Source organism: Ictidomys tridecemlineatus, chromosome 8, assembly GCF_052094955.1.
Source record: "Ictidomys tridecemlineatus isolate mIctTri1 chromosome 8, mIctTri1.hap1, whole genome shotgun sequence".
Taxonomy (NCBI): domain Eukaryota; kingdom Metazoa; phylum Chordata; class Mammalia; order Rodentia; family Sciuridae; genus Ictidomys; species Ictidomys tridecemlineatus.
This window is the reverse complement of record NC_135484.1, coordinates 71,974,481-71,991,178: the sequence shown is the minus strand read 5'-3', so window position 1 is coordinate 71,991,178 and position 16,698 is coordinate 71,974,481. Positions and strand designations below refer to the sequence as shown.

General features: G+C 32.2%; 1 protein-coding gene across 2 annotated transcripts in view; it reads right to left on the bottom strand.

Moving 5' to 3' along the window:
- Window positions 1-16,698, bottom strand: part of Rngtt (RNA guanylyltransferase and 5'-phosphatase) — a 217,301-nt gene that overhangs the window by 73,392 nt on the left and 127,211 nt on the right. The window contains exon 14 of one of the 2 annotated variants that reach the window (XR_013425011.1): window positions 1,007-1,105. The exons of the other annotated variant lie outside the window; for it this stretch is intronic. The gene's annotated coding sequence lies outside the window, so the exon portion shown is untranslated. The remainder of the gene's footprint in view (window positions 1-1,006; window positions 1,106-16,698) is intronic. 2 annotated transcript variants of the gene reach the window in all.

Below are 16,698 nucleotides of genomic sequence, written 5' to 3'. Positions count from 1 at the left end.
AGTACTCAAGAACTTCCAGATTTTAGAACATTTCAGATTTCAGATATTTGGATTAGTGATTCCCAATCAGTAAAGTATACAAATATTTTAAAAATTCAAAACCTCTGAAATATGAAACACTCTGGTCCTAAGCATTCTAGTTAAGCAACATTCAACCTGTAATAATGACATGTTAGTTCACGTCCTCATCATTGGACAGGTGGGAGAAGTGAAACTAGAACAGGAAATATAAGACAATATGAATTACTAAAGAATATTAGGTTCACTCAAGTCTTAAAATATTAGTACATATATGATAAATAATAAGAAAAAAAAGTTGATGGAATAGATTCACAAAATGCTTCAGGTTGGTATTCCTTCATTCCCTTCAGAATTCAATCTTTAGGCTCAAGGAACCATTTACCCTTCCTTATTAAGGATCCCAAAGAGCTATTGTTGTTAAGGGGGGTGTTTTGATGTTTACTATATAAAAAGAAAAACAAGGAAATTTTTTAAAAGCATTTAAAAATAACCAAGGCAATCTATTATGTATCACATAAATAATATTTTTAATGAAAAATAACTATTTAACAAAACAAAAATGTATTTAGTAAGAAGGACTTTGTTTATGGTTTTTTTTGTTTTGTTTTGTAAATCTGTTTTCTGTCTGGCTTAACAGAATTCTCATAGTACATGAAAAAAAATCAAGCCCTTGGAACTGCAGATATAGCTCAGTTGGTAGAGTGCTTGCCTTGAAGGCACAAGGTTCTGGGTTCAATCCCCAGTACTACAAAAAAAAGTCTTTTCAGATACTTATGAACACTCTTCTTTGATACTATGTCAAAACAAAAGTGCTAGCTTTATATTTATTTAAACCCTTTATTATGAGAATTATAGACTCACAAAAAGTTACAAAATACTAAGATTACTCAGCCTTCCCCAGTGGTATCATCTTATATACCCAGAGTGCATTATCAAAACCAGGAAATTAACACAATTAATGAATGCAATTAACTAGACAACAGACCTTATTTGGATTTCACCAGTTTTTGCAAGCACTTGTTTTTTCTTTCTTTTTTTTTAATCTTTGTGAACAGTTTCTTAAAAGTCAGTTGTGAAGTAGAATCTGAAAAGATAACAATGAACTGTATACATTCCTTAGTGAATGACATAGTTAAGTATTATTATAAAAATAGTTTTGACATCACAAACCCCCTTTTTAAAGGGTTTCAAGGACTCTCATGAAGTTCCCACATCATGCTGAGAACCACACCTTTAGACCAGTACTACTCAGTCAGAGCCGCATAATAATTATGTAGCCTTGATTTGTTGTGCTTCACTTTATTAAAGTTTATGGATATTTTTTAATTGAAGGTTTGTGGCAATCCTATGTCTAGCAAATCTACTGGTGCCATTTTTCCAATAGTTTGGATGATTATTAGCTTTTTTTTAATTAAGTATTTTTAAATTAGGGTATGCCATATTTTTTAAAACATAACATTACTACACATTTAACAGCCTACAGAATAATGCAAATATAACTTTTATATGCACTAGAAAAGCAAAACACTCACTTGCTTCATTTACTTTATTGTGGTGATCTGGAACTGAATCCACAATATCTGCAATGTTCAAGGTATGCATGTATCTATAACACCTTAAGAGATTCAGGTCCATTTCCAAGGATTTTGATTTAAACAGTGTGCGTGTGGCTCACTTAGTATATAGTTTATACTAACTTAATGGGTAATTCTAAATGTGCAACTGGGGCAGAGGAAAAACTAGTTTAGGCAAAAGAGATTCAATAAATGGTCGAGAATGGATTTCATGTTTTTTTCCTACTAAGTAGTGAATTCAGAAGGATTTTAAACAATCATTCCAATGTTATACCACTCAACCTTGTTTCTCAGTTAACTCTTTTTTTAAAGGCTGTACTACTGCACTGATTTGGTGTGATTAGGACAAGAACAGAATACAATGCAGGAATTCAGAAGAAAGTGCTGACTCGCCATTTAAGTACCATTTATAGAGCTCCTAATGTTTCATGGAACTAATAAGATTCTTAAAAATTTAAGAGATGACCACTTACCTTTTAACACAATCCTGTTATCTGTCCTAATGACAAAGAAAGCTTTCCATTTTCATAATATAAAAAATAGTTAGATTTATATATATTTAGGGTAACAGAAAATAAACATTTAAGTAACGTAATTTCAAGGAAAATGTACAAGTCATTGAGATAAGAAAACAAGATGAAAAGAAAATAGCAGGCCTGAAATTAAGGCTCACTAATACTCTGTACTGCTAGTATATTACTGATAAATTCAATAGCTTTAGTGAGGTTGTCATGGTTGTCGACCTTTTTCAATCCCTCTGCCTAGCCAACTGCATACTACCTGTATATGCTTACTTAATACAAGAATTCCACGTTTGACATTGGGATTTCCCTTCATTTGGCATCTATGAAACTTTTCTGGCATGCTTGAAAATTGCAAATCATCACTTTGAATTCATTTACATGCTATTCTTCAACAATTTTGAAGCTTTTTATTTCTTTTTGGTTTCATTCATAGACAACTGCAACTTTGAACTGAAATAAATGGTCATCCTCTAATCTAAATGTATTTTACTGGTTACCAGGAAATTTTCAAATGTTGAAATCTTTAAAAATTAATTATAGTACTTTGATGCATGCCTTCTGAATGTTCCAATACTTTTCAAAACTAGCCCTAATATTTGACCTTTGTAATAAAAACAAATATTTTGCATAATAATTATTACCTACCAACTTCTGTTTTATCTATAAAACTTGGGGAAATGTAGCATTTTTTACCTTGTAGGTTTATTCAGTTTAAATAAAGAATTCAATTTTTACCTATACAGGGTTGAGTATCCCTTACACAAAATACTCAAGATCAGAACTGTTTCAGATTTTAGAGGTTTTCATTTTGGAATAGCTACATAGACTTTAACAGCTGAACATCTTTAGATTTCAGGGCATTTCAGATTTTTGTATTATAGAAGCTCAATCCATCTATACTAGAAAGCCTATGAAATAAAAGGACACTTGCCTTCTAGTTTGTAGATCAAAGATCTATTTCAACAAGATGTTTTTTTTCTTTCAAAAATATTTAATTGCAGTTCTCTTACTACTTGTATCAAATTATATGTTAACATGAAACAGGTAAAAAAATTCATGGATGACCTTCCAGAATATCTTTGTTATCCTTTGGTTAGTCATCTATCAGTCTATTTATCCACTTCATTATCCACCAAGTGTTGAGTATTTCTAGACTGGCACTAGAACACGGTGAATTCCCTACTCTATGGCTAGTAAAATACAAAGACTAAACCTTGATCAATCTCAACTCCTAGTCTAATGTGCTTCCATTATACTGATTAAATCCCAAAACTTGATTTTAGGACATTTTATTTCCCAAGAGCAGTATCTGTTACTAATATTTATTTAACTTTACCATTCATTAGCTAGAAGATCATAAATATGTTAAACTTTTCCAAAATTATTAAAGACTTTGGTATTATTAATATGCTATATAGTTGCTATAAGAAATCATTAGTAAATCTATACTTGGTTTGATTTCAAGGCCTTCACATATTTACTCTGTCCTACCTAAACTTTACAATGAAAATAGATTTTTCTCATCAGCAACCTCTTTATCATCATTCCTAATTCCCCTATCTTTACTCAAATACATAATCCAGTCTCTAATTTTTTACACAAGTGATAAACTAGAAACAAGTGCCTGGTCAATTGTCCTCACTAAACTGTGGTCTCAAACTTAATTACAAAGAATGACAAGATATTTATCCTCTCCTTCACACTTAATAATCAAGCACTAATTAATTTTTTCACTCAGAGATTTTAATTGCCCAGACTATTAATAATAAGGTATTTGTTTATGTCATAAAAGAAACTGAAATTAAAAAGAGAATTTTCATGGTCACTTGTGAAGAAAAACACTATTGAACATATTAGGAATCTGGTCTATCATCACTTATACAAATACAGAATAATAATAAACAGTAATTCTTTAAAGAGCAAAAGTGAATGTAAGGAAGTGATGGGTATTTAACGTTTGTTAAGGAAAGGCAATTTCTAGCTAAGAAAAGGTGCTATAATGAAAATAATTGTTGGCTAAAGGACTACAAGTTTAAAATAAGGAACTTCACTTGCAAATAATAAAATCAAATAATGTATCCTACATTTGTTCAAATTTTACATGATATTTAAAAAAATTATTCAACTAACTCTTTCCTCCGACAGGGTCCCAGGGCCTATTTTCTCCTGAACTTCCTTCTTTTCTTTCTTTTTTAAAGTTTCCTTCAATGTATGCATTTTATTGGCTTCTCTTCTTTTGAGAACTCTTAAATATTATTGCTCTCCACAGCTATATCCACAAAATTTGTGGCTACAAATGAGATCAATTCTCATTTTATACATTAACCCTGGACAATTTAATTCCCTTGGGTGCTTTTAACATACAGATTACTCTTAAATCTTTATCTTTAATCCAAACTGCTTTCTAAATTCGGAATAATATATGTTACCATTTGATGGGTAATATTACTGAAACATCCCAAACTTATCCATCCAAAACCAAAATCATACCCAACCACCCTGTTTTATGCTTTTGCTGGTGATCTCAGACTCCTTAGGGACAGAAAGTGGGTTTCTTCTACTCCTCACCCTCATAACTAATCACTAAATCTCTCTTTTCAAAAAATGTCTTTTGAGTTATTCTCTCTTCTCTGCAGACAAACAATTCCCTCCACAACCCAAGGTCTCTTCTTCTCTTTTTCCTTTATCAAGCTTTTAACCCATTTTATAGGTTGTCCTTAGCATGACTAGAAGCAAATCTGATTACTTTTCTTATTTGCTTAAGTCTTTCAATGAATCCCTCAAAATATAAGATAATGGACGTACAATCAATCAACAAGTACATGAAAAAATGCTCACCATCTCTAGCGGTCAGAGAAATGCAAATCAAAACCACCCTAAGATACCATCTCACTCCAGTAAGATTGGCAGCCATTATGAAGTCAAACAACAACAAGTGCTGGCGAGGATGTGGGGAAAAGGGTACACTTGTACACTGCTGGTGGGACTGCAAATTGGTGCGGCCAATTTGGAAAGCAGTATGGAGATTCCTGGGAAAGCTGGGAATGGAACCACCATTTGACCCAGCTATTGCCCTTCATGGACTATTCCCTGAAGACCTTAAAAGAGCGTACTATAGGGATACTGCTACATCGATGTTCACAGCAGCACAATTCACAATAGCTAGACTGTGAAACCAACCTAGATGCCCTTCAATAGACAAATGGATAAAAAAAAAAAATGTGGCATTTATACACAATGGAGTATTATTCTGCACTAAAAAATGACAAAATCATGGAATTTGCAGGGAAATGGATGGCACTAGAGCAGATTATGCTAAGTGAAGCTAGACAATCCCTAAAAAACAAATGCCAAATGTCATCTTTGATATAAGAGTAACTAAGAACAGAATAGGAAGGAAGAGCATAAGAAGAAGATCACCATTAAACAGGGTGGAGAGGGGGGAGGGAAAGAGAGAGAGTTAAGGGAAATTGCATGGTAAAGGAAGGAGACCCTCATTGTTATACAAATTACATATAAGAGGAAGTGAGGGGAAAGGGGAAAAAACAAGAGAGAGAAATGAATTACAGTAGATGGGGTAGAGAGAGAAGATGGGAGGAGAGGGGCGGGTAGGGGAGGGGAGAGGGGATAGTAGAGGATAGAAAGGGCATCAGAATACGACACTAGTATGGCAGTATGTAAAAAAGTGGATGTGGAACCGATGTGAATCTGCAATATGCATACGGGGTAAAAATGGGAGTTCATAATCTGCTTGAATCAAATGTATGAAATATGATATGTCAAGAGCTTTGTAATGTTTTGAACAACTAATAATAAAAAAGAGAATAAGCAAAAAAAAAGAATAAATAATGACAAAAAAAAAAGATAATGGATAAACTCCATAGAATGACCTGGCTGATCCTATGCATTATATTCATTAAAACAACTCCCCTTGTAGTCGAAGATCCAAAAATAAAATGCTATCAACAATTTTCAAAGTACCCCATGTTGTTTCCAGTTTCTGCTGCCTGCCTTTACATATTCTGTTCTGCCTAGAAATATCTCCCTACTAGGTCTATATGATAAATTTCCATGTATTCCTCAAAACCAACCTTCTCTACGCCTTCATTTGAGAGACAGATGCTTCCTTCTTCTACACAAAGATCATTACTCTTTCCTAGTGCTACCTTTTCAATCTTGTATAAATTTGTTCCCCCTTTACACTAGGAGAAATAAGAATTGTGTCTAACCCATACTGTATTCTAACCACTACTACAAAGGCTAGCATACAAGTGTCCCTCCAAAATACTTATTAATTTATATAAACAAAAAGGATTCAAAAGAATTCCAGATAAATAAATATTTATCAGACTATATTATATCAAGAAAAATGCAATTAAGAATATATTTTAAAAGGCTAATGTAAACATTACCATAATGTTCACATTTGTTAGCATGGTCATCATTTATACATTTTATTAAGGAATTACAGAGGTTATCATTAAGAAATACAGAATAAAGGACTTAAAATCAGCATACTACAGTAATGCAGCCACATCAATGTTTATAGCAGCTCAATTCACAATAGCTAAACTATTGAACCAACTTAGGTGTCCCTCAATAGATGAATGGATAAAGAAAACTTAGTGTATATACTCAATGGAATATTACACAGCTTTAAAGAAAAGTGATTTTATGGCATTTGCCAGTAAATGGATAAACTTGAAGAATATCTTACTAAGCAAAATAAGCCAATCCCACAAAACCAAAGGCCGAATGTTTTCTCTAATATGCAGATGCTAATTCATAATAAAGTGGGAGGGCACTAGAGAAGAATAGTCTTACCTTAGATTAGGTGGAAGGAAGTAATGGGAGGGAAAAGGAGGGGATGTGGGGCTAGGAAAGATAGTACAATAGTACAACAGATATCATTACTGTATGCATATATGTGACTACATGATGAATATAACTCTGAAACATGTACCCCTAGAAAAGTGAGAAATTATATCCCATCTATGTATGATATATCAAAGTGCATAAATGTATTCTACTGTCATACATAAATAATTAAAACAAATTTAAAAATTTAATGAAAAAATTTTAAATCACAGAATTCTGGTTGCAGCTACAACTTCTGAAAGAGCTTGGAAGTTATCATTCCCACCCTTAAAACAAAAAAAAAAGTAACAAATTAAAAATAAATTACTTTGCTCAGTACTACCAGAGAATTCAAATAATAAGGCTGTCTATCATCCTAAAATCTAGACACATAGAAGAAAACTCACAAGGAATCATAGCCCAGATCAGCATAAATAAATCAGAAGCTTCTAGAGCCACAATCTAAGAACAATAAAACAGCACAGTTCACAAGGCTGTGTTTCCTGGATTGTGAGCTTTGAAAGTATTTCTTAGTCTTTTGTTTATCTGATTTTTTGCCTCTTAGACAGAATGCTGAATAGGGTTGGAGTTGGTACTTTCCTGTCTCCCTTGTCAGATAAGCTTCTGTATGACAGTTTTACTTTGGGACAGATTGTTGTTATGTAAAACTTTTGGGGAATATTTCCATGGTTACTTTTCTTCTCTTGCTCTCCTACATAGAGGGGATTTTCCTTGGAGGTTCAGTGTGAGAACTTTGTGCAAAGCCTGAAGGTAAAAATCCATCAAAGTAAAATAAGAAACCTAAAGCCAAAATCTATGGAATCTTCTACAGAGTCTGTTGCCTCTCTTATTTGATGGCAGATCTGTATTTGAAGTTGATGGCAGCAGGGCAAAAAGGAAAACCTCCAGGATACAAAATAGGGCACTGGAATGCCTGAGAACAAAATGGAACACATGAAAACAAAATGGAACCCTTTTGTGGGGTTTTACCACAATCTAAATCTGATGCTATAAATAATCTGTGTAAGAAATGTTTCCCTTTCCATAGAGCTGCATATGCTCCTGGCCCATGACTCAAAGAAGTTAATGGAGAATATTCAGGGAGAAGCTCTCAGGCCAACTGCTGCCCTACACCAACAAGATAAGCCAGCAGAGCAATAACAAGGTGTATGCCTGAATTTAATAGCTGCTGCTTTAATTCTGCTTTCCATATACCACATATTTTACATGGCTAGCTCTATCCAATACCATACAAGGAAAGGAAAACTTGGAAATGTAATTTAAGTTTAACTGAACTGTACCACAGTAAATAAAATGACCACAGTACACCTTCAAAAGACATCTAGAATCTGACGACTTCTCGCCATCACCAGTGTTACCAACCTAATCATACAAATTAGTCCCTGAATTCCTCAAATAAATTCTTATTGATTTACCTGGCCATTTCTGTTCATTCTCATCATAGCCATGAAAGGAATTATACAGTAAGCCAAATCATGTCAATTCTCACATCCAAACCCTGCAATAGCTCCTACTTTCCTCAGAGTAAATGCTGAAGTCCTTACAACAGCCGTAATACGATAAGTAAGGTAGAGGCCTAATCTCTTCTAATTCCCTCTGCTTCCTTCACTTAGTCATCTCTGTCACACTTGCTCCCATGCTGATTTTGGGATCTTCTCCTCTGTTTCTTCTGTTATGTTCCTCCCTCATATATTTGGTTCCCTCACCTCCTTCAACTCTGCTTATATCTCACTTTATCAATGAGACTTATAATTTGTCCCTCCTTTTCTTCAAAATGGAACAGCCAATCCTCATATTACCCTTTTTAAAAGTCACTAACTTTTCAGTGTAAGGGATTTTTGTTTTTGTTTTTGTTTTTGTTTTTTTTTTGGGGGGGTGGAGGTTGTTGCTTGTTTGTTGTTATTGCTATTGTTTTGTTATCAGAACCCAGGGACACTCAAACCACTGAGCCACATACTCAGACAGGGTCTTGCTAAGTTGTATTTTTTATTTTCAGACAGGGTCTTGCTAAGTTGCTCAGGCTGGGTTTGAACTTGCAATCCTCCTGCCTTATCCTCCCAAACGGTTGGAATTACAAGTGCCTGGATAAAGCATAAGTTTTAATTCCTTAATCTAGCTTTCTTGGTCTATCATAATCTAGTCCTGGTCTACTTTATTCAAATCTCCACTCCCATAAACTCTAGTTATTTTATAAACACCGTTATGTTTCACACCTTCTTTCAGATATACTTTCCATCTTGAATGCCATTTCTATGTATTTTTAAAGTTCTATTCAATTGAACCATCTCCTATGGACCATTCTTTGTGCTCTTAATAACAACTCAAATATTTTTGTGCTTCACTTTTATACTTTATATATACAAGACACAAAATTATCCTGAGCTCCTATAGTACTTTATTCACACTAGCAGAATCCACAGCATTTTTCACATTGATAGTTAACTTAAATCTGTTCTCTCAGTTAGGTTACTCATTCTTTCAGGATAGAACTTATTCATCCTTTTTATTCCCATTATCTAACAACACAGATGGTTTTCAATAAATGCTTGCTAAATAGTGATAAAAGTCAATTATAACTAGCACTGTTACTTATGCTAAAAGTTGAAAAGTAAGTGGAAGACAAGTAGGATATGAATTTTTTTCTTTTACATAAATTAGATTCCGAAAAAAGATAAAAGGGTCTTTGTTCCTTAGTAATGAATTCATGTAATTTACAGTTAATTTATTCTAAACTCCCTTGAGACCAAGTAATATGGTCTATACCTTCTACAATGAACCCACAACTTAAATGCCCATGCAATTTTTTAATCTAAATACCTCATATTCCAGCTCCAATGGTAAAAATTTAAATACTACCAAAAAAGAGATAAATTTAATGATATTTGCAGAACTCATATAATTACCTAGTGGTCAGTAAAAATACTCTTAATATTAGCATGTTAACTTTCATGTAGTTTAGATAAATAGTTTTCCAACAATTAAATGAAAATAAAATGAACATTTAAAAAACTGCATGATGTAGGTGTCCTCTGATAACCTAAACGTATTTCTAAAACCTTCAATGGCTTTTCTTTAACAATATGAATATAAAGTATCTTAGATTTAGAAATAGAGTAATTTAATATAAATACAATTGCTAAATCCATAGTGTTTATGTTAGAAAATGCTGGTATAATAAATAGGCATTTACCAAAAAAAAAAAAAAAGTGGGGGGACTTAAATTGCTATTGCACAGTAAAATGCATTCCTATGATTAAGATTTTTTAAACAAAGATTATAAATAACAAGTACCAACATATCAAAATTAAGATATTAGAAACTAGCACTCTACCATTATATGTAGCTTTGCAAAAATCTTGTAATTGTTCTTACTATCCCTTTATTCAATACCTGGAAGTCTAATTTTCTGATATACACAAAGAATAAAGTGAGCCTATCCCATACCCTCCCCCATATACTCTCCCCTGAGATTCAATGCTTAATATGAGTTCCATTTTCCAGAGATAAAAGGCCTGCATTAACAATGATGTATCCTAGCTTTCTTCTTCTTATAATAAATTACCATATTTATATTTTGAAGCTGTCATATGCTACAGGATATTAAATATCCTCTCATCATAATTAACTCTTTACACCAAATTAAACGGCCCGATTCAAAACAGACTATGAAAGTTAAGGAATATGGTTCTATTACTAATAATTTCACAATTATTTTAATAATTAGAGCTATTAAATTTATTCATGATTTTAATTTAGAAATGCACAGTGGCTAAAAGCTGAAATCTTCCCTTTATTCTTAAAAAAAATAAGAATTTGAAATTAGAGTGTTTAGCAATATATACATAGAGTAACTTCATAAATACTTTAGGGCAAATTCTAATATAGCAAACTGTACTAACAGATAATTTCAAAATTCCACCCTCATTTTACTAGGGCTTAGTCACATTTTCATTATAAATAATTGTTTCTGCAGTAGACTAATATAAAGTCATAGGAAATATTCTATCCCTTTAATCATGTTCAAAATATAAAATTAGATAGAATATGTTTTTAGAAATTTTACCTGAAGTAATTTTTTTAAAATTGCCTTTAGCTTGCCAGATTCCAGGTTTACCAACTAACATTCAACATACCACACTGCTATGTTACCAACTGATTTCATAAAAAGGAACAGTCATCTATCACACATGCACAGTTGCATTGAAAATGTGTAAATTGGTCCTTGAGGATCAAATACTTGGTATGTCCCAAAGCCCAGGAATCTTAGAGGCTGATAGTTCTGGTCATTACCTACCAAAGTAAAACAAAAAGGCTTCAGATGAAAGGATAAGCAAAGAAACACCAAACAAATCACACACACACACACACACACACAAAAAAAAAGAAAAAAAAAAAAAAAGCAGAAGAGGTGATAATATAATGTAAGACTAGGGAGAATTTAGGATTAAAGGAGAGAAAAGTAATAAAGAAGTACTAATATAATAGCAAAATGTGATCTGGGGTCAGAAATATTCATTAAAATTGGTATAAATCAAACAACATAACATCTAAATACAATAACATTATATATACAAAGAATATTTGATTATAGTTCCAGGCTTCAACATTTCTTATATGGGGTGGAACTAGTAAAGGGAATAAATAAATTGACTAATACAATAAAAACCCTAATTTAATAAATACACAGAAAATGCTATATTCCCTAAGTAGCAAAAATACCTGTATGGCTATTGATATGTGTAAAGAACATCTAGAAAAGTTAATAGATGATGCCAAGGACAGGATCAACAAATTTTTAAATAAATTTTACATGCTAGATTTTTTTATTAAAATTAAGTAACAATAAAAATAAATCACAAACAATAACAAAATAAGCCCAGACAGTCCAGTTATAACACAGGATTTCAACAATATTTAAAATCTAATGAGCCAATCACAAAGTACACCTATCACAAGTTAATCCTAAACCCCTTTTGGAATTTTCATGTACCAACTATCTTTACATATTTAAGTAACAGACTTAGTCAATCTCCATCTGTCAATATAAACATTATTTTATGTTAGGTTCCAGTATGCTAAACATCAGACAAATGTTTATTTAAGTGACTTAAAACATTTCAACACTATTTTTAAAAAGATTCCAAATCTATCTCTTTTTTCTTTTACTATACCTCAAATTCAGTTATCTCAAATTGTTCTTGCTAACTTGATACTCTTTACTCTATACAGTATCATTTAAAAGGTCAAGATGCTCCCTCCTCATAAGGGATAGGAAAACAAAAAGCTTTTATATGATTAATGTTCAGAAAAAGTGTTTATTAATTGTTCTATAATAATTAAAAGTATGTTTGATAAGAAATCACCAAAATAATTTTATAACAGTGCTGTGGAAATTATGATTCAGAAAATTGTGATTCAATTTAGAAAATAATCACTAAATATACTTTAGTGCTTGGTACACAGGAAGGGAAAAAAATGAACAAATGCTCAATAAAGAAAGGGATAGCAAAGAGTAGGGAAGTATCTCAAAGATATTATACTTCTCAGAGAAAATATATTTTTATTTTTATGTTATGTGTATTCATTTCTCAGATTTTCTTCATGACCCTGACATATTTGCGTAATATAGATTCCTTTAAAAAAAAATCCAGAATTCCACATGCGATATCTTTTTGTTCCTTCATTAAAGCTATACATCCATAGTCAGAATACTAGGTGACTGAAACAATATCCATTTTATTCTCACTTCTGATTTAATTTTTTAAATATTTTTAAATTGTAGATGGGCACAATATCTTTATTTATTTTAATGTAGTGCTGAGGATCAAACCCATTATCTCCCAGCATGAGGCAAACGCTCTACCACGGAGCTACAGCCCCTAATTTAATTTTGATAAGTAACTGTATAGTTACTATTTTTCCCCTTGCAGATTATAAGTAATCCACAGAAAGATATTTTAAAACCATGAAATTATTCTATTTCTCAGAAAAATTTCTCTCCTAGACTTAGTATCATCCACTGATTATTTTTGCTGGAATCAAACTTTACTCTGAAGGTGACAAAATGATTCTCTCAGGACTCCCTCCATATTTACTAATCAGTATTCTACTAAAACTACTTCTTATTCTCATTTACAAACTCTATGAACTCATGATCCTGTTTTTATCATAGCTTACAATTCATTACTGTCCTTTTGGTGCTCAAATTATCACAGATTTGACAAGAGAGTCCATTCAAGCTCCTTCAAGTATGGGCCCTTTAAATTCTGCATCTTTTTGACATGCTTTAACATATCCTCCCTATCCAGCACTAAAAATAGGTCATTTCTTCCAGGATATCTGGCTCTTTTTAGTGAGGGATGGTATTAGACACCAATATAATGGGTGACAGGTGTGCTCATTATTTCTAGGGTATCTTAGACTATCTCAGTAGACAGAGCTAAGAAATGTGTGTGAATGTGTATCACTCAGTACATAAACGAATCCACATATTTATATGTATTTGAGTACATGCCTATATGTATGTACACACACACACAAGTATGTGTATGTATATTTATATACATATTTAATAATTTAAATTTTTTAATCCATCCCATAGGGTTCTTCACTATCTTCCTGCATCTAATATTTGTATCTTCTTCCTTCCTCATTGCAGATACTCAACAATCTCTCTACTCATTTTTTTCAATCCCATAACATTTCTAAAATAGTTTGTAGAGTTTCCAAACCATTTAAAAAAAAATGAACAACAACAACAACAAAAAACTATAACAAAGTTCTAAATTTGCTTTCCATTCTTCTCATCCCATCCCCTTAAGAGGCTCTACAAATATTGTGTTCCTAAATTACCTGGATTAGTTCCCCAATAACCTTCAATGTGAAGTAAGAAATTAAGTAGCATTTAATCTATAAGATTCCACAGAGATATCTATTAGATAATAAAATTCTCATAACAAAAACAAAAGGTAAATTAAGAGATTGCAATTAAAAAAAACATGCATTGAGAACAAATAACACAAGCAAAAGGCTCTTGATATAAAGAACAGTGTTAAAATTAATAAATAAGAAAAATTTTACAGACCCAAATGATGAAAAAAATATTGATTTCTCTTTAATAAATTAACAAGTGAAAATATCAAAAGCAGAAAACTACATTCTCTTTTCTCCTACTAGTTATTTGTAGGCACTTTCATTATGATATTGGCTTTTAGTAGGTGGTCTGGAAATGATTTTTCTCTAAGAAGTAGGGAGGATGAAACAAAAAGGTTAACAGAAATCAATAATACTCTAGAGATATCCAGGCTGCAGAACTAAAAAGAAGTTAGCCACAGACCCTACTTTCCTCTCCTAGGCTATATCAGAAATAAAACATTATCAAGAATATTCAGGATAGTAACCATTCAAAGACTGAAAGTCAGTGAGGCATTATTCTTCAAAAATGCTTGGGTGATGAGAACATTTTCAAATAAGAAAGCAGTTACTGGGGCTGGGGTTGTGGCTCAGCAGTAGAGCACTTGCCTGACAAGTGCGGGGCTTTGGAGTCAATCCTCAGCACCACATACAAATCAATAAAATAAAGGTATTAAAAAAGAAAGAAAGAAAGAAAAGAGTTACTATGGGTCATTTCCTAAAAGATGAAAGTTACCCATTATTATTCATAGAAATGTACATATGTTATATGCCAAACAGCATAAGTCACTAAGTATATTACATACTAATACAGATTATATTGAGTTTTTATCTCTAATTTCAATTCTTCAAATAATTTTTAAGTGAAATAGAAATAAACGGATCAAGATCCCATTTCAAAATGGAAGGGGGAAGAACTTTCTGAGCAAAGTAATAATAGCTTTTCACCCCACAGTTTACTAACTATATTCTTGCTGACTTAATCCTTTTTATATAAGAATATTTTTGAACATTCTCAATATATTTACCATTATAATTTCTTTCTTTTTTTAAAATAAATATAAGCAAGACGAAAAAAATTCTAGTCAGCAGATTAACAGGACTTTTTCAATAGCAAGTAAAGCAGAGCCAGTTAATCCATTCTACACATTCCACTGAGCTTCTACGAAGCTAGCACTTCTCATCTTCAAATGCACAGACCTTAACTGGCTAACAAACCTAAGCCCCTTTGATAGAGGGGTCCAGATCCCCTTGCAGAGAAATACCCTACAACACTATCACAAGTGTATACTATAAACTGCAGTTGACAAACTATAGTTACCCAGGTGTGAAATCAGCTATTGTAAATAAAGCTTCATTGTAACATAGGCAGGTTCATTCATCCACATACTGCCTATGTTCAGTTCTGCATTACAATGGCAAAATGGAGTGGCTGAGACAGAGACTGTAATGAACCACAAACCCTAAAATATTTACTATTTGTCTTTTTACAGAAAAAAAAATGCTAACACTTAACTATAAATCTTCCAACTATCTTCCAAAGGACTGTCAGCATTTGCTAGGGTGACTATGCACTGGAAAAACAAAAAATGCCCAGACCACTTGGAAAATTACAGGACACTCACTTTAAACAATTAGTCAGAAACACACAATGCCCTCATGATCCATCAATTAAATAGAGAACTAGACTATTTGGATGATAATTGTGTTTCTGGCTGAAAAAATAAAATTTTGTCATTTGCAAAAAACATGATAGAACTGGAATCATTATGTTAAGTGAAATAAGCCAGGCAGAAAAAAACAAGTATTATGAGATCTCACTCATACACAGAATATAAAAAAGTTATCTCATACAAGTTGAGAAGAGAAGACTCATTACCAGAAGCTGGGAAAGTGGAGATGAAGAAAGAACAAAGAGATTGATCAAAGAGAACTAAATTACAATTATATGGAAGGAAGAAATTCTGGTGTGCTATGTTTTTTGTCCTTGTTTTTTTCAAAAACAAATGGTTTCACTATAGAGAAATAATAAATGTTTAAAGAGATAGAAGTTTGACCTGATTTAAACATTACACAATGTAAAGCCATACCATAACATCACATGGCACCCATAAATAAGTATAATTTTTGTTCTTATGTATCAGTTAAAAGTAGTTTAAATAAATTCCAAGAACAAATCTAAGTGGACAAGGATCTTCATAAATACAATCTTGGTTATTTTTCTGTTGATGGATATACTGGGAAGAAATACTTGGCAACTGAAAGAATTTTCACTGTGGCTCTCTGACCCATTGAGTAAGAGTCATTATTCTAGAAAAGGCCAAATGAAAGTCCCTACAACTTGCCCTCTCCACCAAAAGAACAATCCAAAAGCAGTAACACATCCCCAAGGGAAGGAAAGAGATAAGTGCCACCCTCAAAGACTTAGAATAATTATGAATTATCATAAATTTAATCCGGTTGTTATACCAACTGCAGCTGCTATTCCAGATGTGCTATCTTTAATGAAGCAAATAAACAAAGCCTCTTTGATTATATACAACCACAAAATGACAAATACTTTTATTTCTATACCAATCTGAAGGACTATCAGAAGATATCTGCTTTTGCCTGGCATGACCAACATTATATCTCACAGCCATAGTATATGGCTCTTCTGTTTTCTGCCAAAGGATAATATAAAGAGACAGTGACCTTTTTTAAATTAATAATGACAAATACATATTTAATATTCATTGTGAAACATGCAAAAATCTTAAATGTTTTACATGCATTATTTTATTAAACTC